This window comes from Phyllostomus hastatus, unplaced genomic scaffold (genome assembly GCF_019186645.2).
Source record: "Phyllostomus hastatus isolate PE091 unplaced genomic scaffold, TTU_PhHast_1.1 phas_contig_118, whole genome shotgun sequence".
NCBI lineage: Eukaryota > Metazoa > Chordata > Mammalia > Chiroptera > Phyllostomidae > Phyllostomus > Phyllostomus hastatus.
In genome coordinates this window covers 11,535,097-11,545,242 of record NW_025333543.1, presented here as the reverse complement: position 1 = coordinate 11,545,242, position 10,146 = coordinate 11,535,097, and positions in this window count along the sequence as shown.

The following is a 10,146-nucleotide window of genomic DNA, read 5'->3' as shown; positions in this document are numbered from 1 at the left end:
TAAAAGTACAAGCTGTGAAAAAAATAAAAAGGAATGGTTTTAAATGGCATTTACAAGGCTTAATGTGATTTCTTGGTAGATAAGTAGTCAGACGTATTTAACTGTTTTACAAATTTACATAAGTTGTGCGGGAAATAATCTTATTAAAATTGACAAAAAATAGGGAAAATTCATCTAAGAATTATCATAGGATTAAAACAGCATATTGGCTGTATGAGTATGATATCAGCAACCAAAGTTTAAATGTCATTAAAATAATGATTTGCCATTTTTTTAACAAAACACTACTGTATTAAGTGTTCTTACAGAATTGAGCTACACATTTCCATTCCAAACAAATATGTATTTTATAGAAATCTATAGGAAATGTAGTTGCCTTTTGAACCTTAACATTTACCTTAACCTTGTTAAGAATTCTTTTTCATTGCATTGTAAGCATCTTTTCAGTCCTAATCAATTTATGGTATGGTATTCATTTCTTGATCTAAATTTGTCTTGGTGCTTTTAATGGTAAGCAATAGAGATTAATAGAGAAAACACTAGTAAAGAAAGAAGAATGAAGTTCTTGGGGAGCCTGTTGAGGTGTGGGGATTCCCCACACCTGCAGGAGCTTAACTAGCACTGCTGTGGCTGTGGCAGCACTGGAGGTGCTCCTGTTCTCCTTAGCCATGGTGACCAAGACTGCTCCAATGCCCAAGAAATGGGCACTACCTATACACTCACTACCATCACCTTGTGCAGGGTGCAGGTCCGCTCTACGATGGGCAGCAGTTCCTTGCCAATGACCCCTGTGAGATGTACTCAATCACTTCCACTAGCACTGCCTTACTTCTTCACACCAACCCCCCCCCCCCACACACACACACACAGGACCATGGTGTCTGGGTTGGAGGGGACAGTACTGCCCACCATTGTTCCCCAGGCCTGTACTTCATTGCTGGTTCTGTTCTCTAGAGGGTGTATTCCAATCCTCACCATACCCCACCCTGTGAGATACATGGGACAGACACCCCCCACACAGACATCACCATCACCTCCAACATGAGCTCAAACAAAGATTCCCCATCTACTTCCAGTGACGGGGGAGAGGTAGAGAGCACCCAGAGTGACAGTGTGAACACCACCAGCTCCAGTCCCCTAGTGAGAACTGTCCTCCATGCTGACACAGCTGTGCTTTCTCCTTCCCCTAGAAGAACTCTATGACCACTATGAAAACTCCTACAGCCTGCCTCTAGGCCTGATGAGGAAATTTGCTGAGGTCCTGTCAGCCTTCAAGACCCTTGAGCTCTAGGCCGCTGCGGGCATGGGCAGTACAGGGGACCCATCTTCAAGCTAGGAGCCAGCCAGCTCAGCCATAGTGGTCACTGTAGTCATCCAGCCACCTCCACCCACACAGTCCAAAGCAAACCAGTTGTTACTTCCCTGAAAGCTGATGGCTGAAGCCCAGGCAGTCACCACCACCCTCATGTTAACACCCCTGAGGAACTGGTGGTGACTGCTACTGCCAAAGCAACTGCCCAGGCTGCAGACACAGAGGAAGCCCAGGCCCTGACCATCCAAGCTGTGCTCCAGGCTGTACAGTAGGCTGTAATGAATACCTAGGAATCCATAAACACATCTGAGGTGGCAACAGCTGTGACAGAGATGGAGCTGGGCCATGGCCAGAGCCAAGGCTACCACCAGTCATATTGTGCTGACACTGTAGGAACTGGACATCCTGGTGTAGCAGCAGCAGCTGTAGGAGGCACAGACCCAGCAGCAGCATCACGACTTCCCCACAGAGGCCATGAGCCCTGCCAACAGTGTCAACTCCCCGACCATTGAGAGCAACTGCCTCAGCAAGCCAGCTAGGCTGTCCCCAGCACCATGGCCTTCCTGCCTTTCACAGTCACCAAGAGACTGACTCCTTCCAACATGTCAGTGGATCCTGTCAGTTGTGAGAGCAAGTCCTGTAAAACTGCAAGCTGTTGCTACTCTGACTGAGGTAGCCAATGGCATTGAGTACCTGGCTTGAAGCCAAACTTACTACCGTGCCCAGCAAAGACTGTAAAGAAAGAGAATCAGCAGTTTGATGTAAGGGTCATTAAAGACACTAATGTAATGCTGTTCCATCTTATGATGCCTTGGGCACTGTACCAGACTATAACCAGTTGAAGAAGAAAGAATTGCACCCCTGCACAGCCTATGAGTATTGTGTTGCCATTATCAATGTCTGTTGCTGGAGATCCTTCAGCAAGACCTGTCTTTAAAATGTGTCTGCCTGGTTTCCCAGGGACCCCTATGCCATTAAAATCAGAAAAAGTCCAGATGGCACCCTGACCAGTATGGCTCAGTTGAGTGGTTTTCATCCACAAAGTAAACAGTACTGGTTGGGTTCCTGGTCACGGTACATGCCTGGATTGCAGGGTTGGTCCCCTGTCAGGGCACATAAGAGGCAATCAATCAATTGATGTTTCTCCCTCACATCAATGTTTCTCTTCCCTTCTTTCTCCTGCCTTTCCCCTCTCTCTAAAAATAAATAATTAAAATATTTTTAAAGTAAAGTCCAGATGGTTCCTATCTCATCTGGGAACTTGTATTCAGAGGTAGTCTGAGAGGGCTAGTGTGTGGCTTCACCTAGGATGGGAGTCTGTGGGAGGAGCAAGATGACAGCACCAGCCACTGGGTCTGTGAATTTACAGCATTGTCCTTTGGCTATGCAGTCTTCCTAGTGCCATACTCTCTGTGATCTCCTATAAGATCATTGTGTACTCTGTGTGCCTGGCCATCCAGAGCTCACGGGACAGTGGTGAGCCCAAGAGTTCCACCCAAAGCCAGCAGGCCTTTATATGAGTTTACTGTGGGCCCAGTGCCTCTGCCTCCCACATTCCTTCAGCCTCTCCAATGCCCACATTGACTATACCACCAAGCCTGCCATCATCTTCTGCATTGCTGCTGAAAACAAGAAAGGCTATGGCCATGCCACCCATGTGAAGTGATGGTGAAGAAACCAGTAAAGATAGCTCTGGTCTCAAGCTGGCCAGCAAGCCCTGTTTCCTCTCAGGAAATGATACCTGTTCCAAGGAAATCTAAAGTAGGTGGTTAGTGAGAGGAAGCTAGCTTGAACCTGGACTCATCTCAAGAGATCCCTCTGCCTCAGAAATACCACCCACCAGGGTCAGCAGCCCATTCCACCTACCCAGTGCTCACACCCCTTCCAAGCTGCTTGCCACCACTATTCCTTCTTTCTCCTTTTCTCTCTCCCTCTGTTTTAAAAATAATCTCAAGAAATTATATTTTACCATTGTGGTTGGAAGAAGTAGAGGCAGGTCTGGTATGCCTCCTTCACCCTGCAACCTCCACTAGGGGAAGGAGTGAGCCACAGAGTCCTGGGGCCCTGAGGGACAGAAAGAGAAACTTGAAACAAAGATGTGGAAACAGTGGAGGCATGAAAATACATAGTCTTTGAAGAGCCTCTTGTTATTTATCACACTTGGCTTGAGGGAGAAGCCAGGGACCTTAGTTTGGGAGTGTTACCAAATGAACCCATGGTGGGGAATGATGTACTATTACCGAATGGAATCCCCCTTCTCCTGGGGTTCCCCTATACTAGATTTGCCTTGCCCACCACCAGGGAAGTATAGCTCTCAGTGCCAGAGATTGATGAAAAGGAAAGGAACTATTTATTCAAAAAGTTATACAGAGTAATGACTTTGTGTCATTGTTAAATTCCCAAAGTCCCTTAAAACACTTACAAACACACACAGTCCTTCCTTCCCTCCTTTGCCCATGTCCAGGGTACATATCTCAGGAAAAGAAATAGAAGTCCATGCATGGCTGAGATAGTCCCCAGTTCTTCCCAGTAATCCATACTCAGCTGGCAGACCTCCCATGGTTCATAGCACCATCAGCTGTGTGTCATTGCAATCTCCAGTTCTTAATCCAAAACCATGTGGCACCTTTTCATGGCCCACCAGCAAATGCCCTTTCACCCCTTTCCTTCCTGCAACGTCTGTCCTGCATTCTTCCAAACTTCTAAAGAGGAGCTCTGCATCACTGCTATGTATTGATTTCCAGCTTCCTAAGCTATCTGGCAAACAGAGCCCCAAAGTCATGTAGTTCCAACCTCTCACCAAAGCCACGTAATTCTCCCTTGCATGGCTGTCACGCCTGGGTTTAAATCCCAGTACCAATCTTCTGTATCTACATTTCTGACTCATCCCACTATTGGCTACATCTGCCAGCATTCCCTTATTTTTCCAGCTTTTCTGGGCTGCCATAGTAAATCTGAGCAGGCTTGGCCCCATGGTATGGAGGCAATCATCTCTATGCTCTCATATAGGTGCCATAACCTGGGGGAGCTGCCTCCCAGTTACATCTTGGGTGAAAGTCACTTCCATCTCCCTAGCTCAAAGCACAGCCACAGTCATTAGCATATATATGAAACCAGTTAAAAGTTATAGTTATATTAAATGACTGTTCTAGAGATTATTTGTAAAATTATTGATATGCAAAATATCTCAATGGCTCTGCTCCATGTGTCCTATCCCCCAGTTTAGACCTGTGGGGTTGAGGACATCCTATATTTTTCATATTTCCTGGACACTCTGAGTTCTGGACCCCATTACAAATCCCTCTATGGAGGGACACTGGCTGCACCCTTAGAGAGGGACATGGAAGCCAGGGAAAGGTGCCCCTCAGTCCCCCTCCCCAGCCTCTGCTCCTAGAGGCAAGAGAAGCTTTGTGGGGCACCCTGTGCTGGGTGTCTATCTAGTTCTATTTTATTTTGTTCCCTTTGCATTCCCTGCCACTTAACAGCCTGCCCTTTACTTATCCAACCCATCTCTGCTAAGCAATCCCATAAGAAGCTTACACATTTTCTCAGAGGCCTTGTATCAGAAGCTTACAAATTTTTCCTCTTCCTTCTTCTTACCAATTTAAATCAAGAGAAGGAAGAAAAGAAAAAAAAAAGAGGCAGAGAAAGTGGCCTCATGGTGACTTAAGCAGTGTTCTGTGAAAACCTCCTTATTCCCAGTAGAGTAGCCCCAACTGAACCTGGTTTCAGCCCCAGTGGGTTGAGGCTAAGAACCACATCAGCAACTGTTTCATTTGTTGTATTTTTTTAAGTTGAAAGTTATGAAGTTCAGACTTCTGGCCAAGATGGAGGCATAGGTAGACACACTATGTCTCCTCGCACAACCAAAAGAAGGAAGAAACAATTTAGAAATAAAAAACAACCAGTGCTAACAGAAAATTGAACTGCATGGAAGTCCAACAACCAAGGAGTTAAAGTAGACACATTCATCCAGAACAGCAGGAGGGCTGGAGTCGAGCAGTCAGGCGGAGAGGTCGCGGCAAAGTGGTAGTTGGTGGACCCTGGGCATGCAAGGCGGCAGCAGGCAGACCCAGCAAGGCAGAGGATTGTGGAGGGGCACAAGGTGCCTGGCATATAGGCACACCCACATTTGCACACAGATAAACTGTGAGACACTGGAAAGCGAGAGAGACCACCCAACCCAGGGTCCCAGCGAGGAGATAAAGCCTCAAAACACCAGTTGAAAATACCTGTGGGAGTTGAGGTGCCGGGATAAACTTGCAGTATCACAGGAGAGTTCATTGGGGAGACCCACAGTGTTCTAAAATGTACACAAACCCACCCACATGGGAATCAGCACCAGAAAGTCTCAATTTCCTTGGGAAGTGACTGAAATCTGGCAGAGAGCAAAGCAAGCGCCATTGTTCCCTTTCAGACCCCTATCCCACATACAGAGTCACAAGCCAGCAACTGGGTTGCCCCACCCTGATGAACACCTAAGGCTCCGCCCCTCACTATGTAAGAAATATGTCAAGACAAAACAATGGCCCAAACAAAAGAACAGATCAAAGCCCCAGAAAAAATACAACTAAGCGACAAAGAAATAGCTAACTTATCGGATACACAGTTGAAAACACTGGTAATCAGGATGGTCACAGAATTGGTTGAATTTGGTCACAAATAAGATGAAAAAATGAAGGCTATGCTAAGTGAAATAAAGGAAAATGTACAGGGTCCAATAGTGATGGGAAGGAAACTGGGACTCAAATCAGTGGAGTGGACCAGAAGGAAGAAAGAAACATCCAACCAGAAAGGAATAGAGAAATAAGAATTCAAAAAAAATGAGGAGATGCTTAGGAACCTCCAGGACATCTGTAAACATTCCAACATTCAAATTATAAGGGTACCAGCAGGAGAAGAGGAAGAGCAACAAGGGGAAAAGCTATTTGAACAAATAATAAAGGAGAACTTCCCCAATCTGGCAAAGGAAATAGACTTCCAGGAAGTCCAGGAAGCTCAGAGTCCCAAAGAAGTTGGAGCCAAGGAGGAACACACCAAGGCACATCATAATTATATTACCCAAAATTAAAATTAAGGAGAGAATCCTACAAGTAGCAAGAGATAAGGAGACTGTAACCTACAAAGGATTTCCCATCAGACTGTCAGCTGATTTCTCAAAAGAGATCTTGCAGGCAAGAGGAGTCTGGAAAAAAGTATTCTAAGTCATTAAAGGCTAGGACCTACATCTAAGATTGCTCTATCCAGCAAAGCTTTCATTTAGAATGGAAGGGCAGATAAAGTGCCTCTCAGATAAGGTCAAGTTAAAGGAGTTCATCATCACCAAGCTCTTATTATATAAAATGTTAAAGGGACTTATCTAAGAAAAAGAAGATAAAAAACATGTACAGTAAAATGACAGGAAACTCACAATTACTAACAACCACACCTAAAACAAAAACAAAAACAAAAACAAACTAAGCAAACAACTAGAACAGGAACAGAACCACAGAAATGGAGATCACATGGAGGGTTAGCAATAGGGGAGTGAGAGGAGACAGGAGTGAAAGGTACAGAGAATAAGTAGCATAGACGGTAGGTAGAAAATAGGGAGAGGGAAAGAATAGTATGGGAAATGTACAAGCTAAAGAACTTATAAGTTCTTTAGCACATGGACATGAACAAAAGGGAGGGAATATGGGAGGGGGTGTGCAGGGCAGAGAGAAGTGAAGGGGGAAAATGGGATAACTATAATAGCATAATCAATAAAATATAGTTAAATAAAAAATACAACATTTAAAATTTAAAAAAAAACCATGAAAAGCAAACCAAAGACTGGAAGAAAATATTTGTAATGCATGTATATGACCAAACACCTGTATTCAGAATACATAATATATGCTTACAATTCAGTAATAAGGAAAACAACTCAGCTTTAAAAATGACCAAAAAGGTGAAAGGTATATTAAAACTTCCTGTATTATGTTTACAACTTTTCTGTAAATCTGAAGCTATTCCAAAATAAAGTTTATTTAAAAAATATAAACAAAAGATTTGGCCAGGAACTTCACAAATGGAGGTTTATGAATGTCCAATAAGTATATCAAAAGATACTCAGTATCATTAGTTACCAGAGAAATGCACATTAACATCACAATGCAATATCACTACATATCTTAGATAAATAAAATGAAAAAGATTGATAGAACCACATGTTGACAAGGATGTGGGACAATTGGAACTCTCACACATTGCTAATATAACTATAAATGGTAAAATTGGCAGTTTCTTAAAAAGTTAAATATATACTTGTTGACGGGAGAGATGTGGTTCTTCTTGCTGATAACATGTAAAGAATTACATATCAGCAAATCTAATAGTATGTAATCAGTTTATTAGTGGCCTGCTTTCATGGAAGAGAATAGGACCGGGTAGAGTAGGGGGTGAAAGAGAAAGTTTCAGGGCAAAGCAGGGTGAGAAAAGCGAGAGAGGCTGGAGACAAGGGTGGCAAGACCTTGGGCAGCCTGAAGCCCGGTGGCCAGAGGCCCTGTGGCCTGAGAGCCAAGAGCCCCCAAGAGAGAGCGAGTCCTTTGTTCTCAGGACTTATGTAGTTGGTGGGATAGGAGGGAAAAAGGTTACATATTGATTAACATATAAATGTGGTGCCAGCTTTCCTGGGGAAATGTGACTACCCAAACTTAGGGATGTGTGGGGATCCTTATCTTGCTTCAGATCCTATTTGGTCATCCTGTTGTAAAACAAATACATGACAGGAAGCAGTTAATTAAAACTGGGGTACTTTCCAGTTATCTATGGGCTCTTTTTGTAAGCATCAGGGACTTCCTCCTAAAACAGATAGTAAACAGAGGTAGGCAATTAACCAAAGTTGTTTTATGGGATCTTTCTTTGGGCACTAGGGACCCTCTCCCACATCCAGGCCTTGGGATGAAAGCATAGTTTCAAGGCTTTCTTTCCCAGATAGTGGAAATGTTACATAGAATTTCAAGGACTTTCTTGCTTGCTTGCTAATATAGTGTTTCTTGTGATGTTGGAACACCTGACAATTTTATCAGTCCAGGCTCAGGACTGCTGAGTTAGCATGTGAGACTTGTCTCCTTCCTCCTCCTTGCCTCAGTTTACTATTTATTCTACCTAATTGGTAAAAGGCGTTTCCTGGCAACCAGGGTGATAAATGCTGGCCAGTGACAGTATTGCAGTCTCAGAGTTCTTCTTATGCTGTCTTCCACTTCATACTTATCATACAACATTGTAATTCTACTCCTAGATGTTTTACCCAAGAGAAATGGAACCATATGACCACAAAAGACTTATACATTAAATGTTCATAGGAGCTTATTATGGCCTCAAACTGAGAAAAATCTCAAGTTCTATCGACAGATGAATAAATAAACAAATTGGGATATAATCATACAAAAAGTTACTATTCAGCAATATGAATGAAAAAGCTGCCCATACATGCAAAAATCTGGATACTTCTCCAAAACATCATGTTAAACAAATGAACCCAGATGCAAAAAGATGACATACTGCCCTGGCTGGTGTGTTTCAGTGGGTTGAGTGCCAGCCTGCAAACCAAAGTGTTGCTGATTTGATTCCCAGTCAGGGCACATGCCTGGGATGCAGTCCAGGTCTCCAATAGGGAGTGCTAGAGAGGCAACAACACATTTATGTTTCTCTACCTCTCTTTCTCCTTCCCTTCTCCTCTCTAAAAATAAGTAAATGAATAAATCTAAAAAAAAAGAGAAAATCATGAAGTTAACATTTTTGTTGTAATTTTAGTTTTAGCATGGGGGTTTTGTCCCTTTTTGTTGTTTATAGCTGTGTACGGAACTTTTTTTTTCTTTTCTCTACATGGCTAAGCCCTGGCATGGATCTTTCCGGAGGAAAGGTTGGAGACAGCCAGGGCAGGAGAGGTGTAGAATCTCCTATGTAGAGCTGGTGTTTGCTGCCCAGCCCAACCTCCTCTTGCTGGCCCCTGCCTTCTGTCCTTTTGCCTGTACCTACATCTTTGAGACAAGGGAAGTGTGAGCTCACAAACTTCACTCTCCATAGGCAATTGCATCACATCACACCACAGGGTTGAGTATGAGATTCCACAGGAGCATAAAGTCATTCAGGTTTTTGAAGATAACCCAAGGGCCAAGGCCTAGGATCTTCCTAGTTCTGGGTTCACAGAACTCTCCACCACCCTCTCACACCCACCTCTTTGGCATAGCTAGTTTACTGTTTAGAGCATCTGACACCCTCAACTGTTGCTTTCTGTAGCCACTCCCTCTGCAGACAAAGTTGTAAGAAAAAAGGTCAAGTGGGGGGATAAAGAGAAACCAGATTTTAGAGGCATTATTGATAGAGGACTCAAGAGTTGGAAAATTTTAGCTTAAGGTAAAAGGTTATAAGCCTAGTAAGTAAAGTATGTGTTAAAGATTTTGTTTCAGAAACTACAGATAAGGCCCATTCTGGCTCCTGGGAAAACAGCCGACCTCCTGAGGCCCTGCTAAAGATTACTACCTGGGAACAAGTGTGAGCATCTGGGACTTTGTGTTCCAGGGAGACAGGCTGATCACCCACCCCTGGGAACAGCTAACTGCCCAGGACAGGAATGTTGCAGCTTCTTTCACCTAATCCTCCCTGAATCTCAAAGCCCTCACAGCACCTTGTTTATTCCCTGTTATAAAACGTCTGGCCTGGAAAGAGAAGGGAAGATGGTCTGTTAGGGTATGAATCCATTGTCTTCTTGGATCACTAGCCATCTAAATAAAGCACCCATAAAGATTCAATCGCTGTCATTGCATATTGGGTTTGGTAGTGACAGGCAACCCTAACGCCAGTGTCTT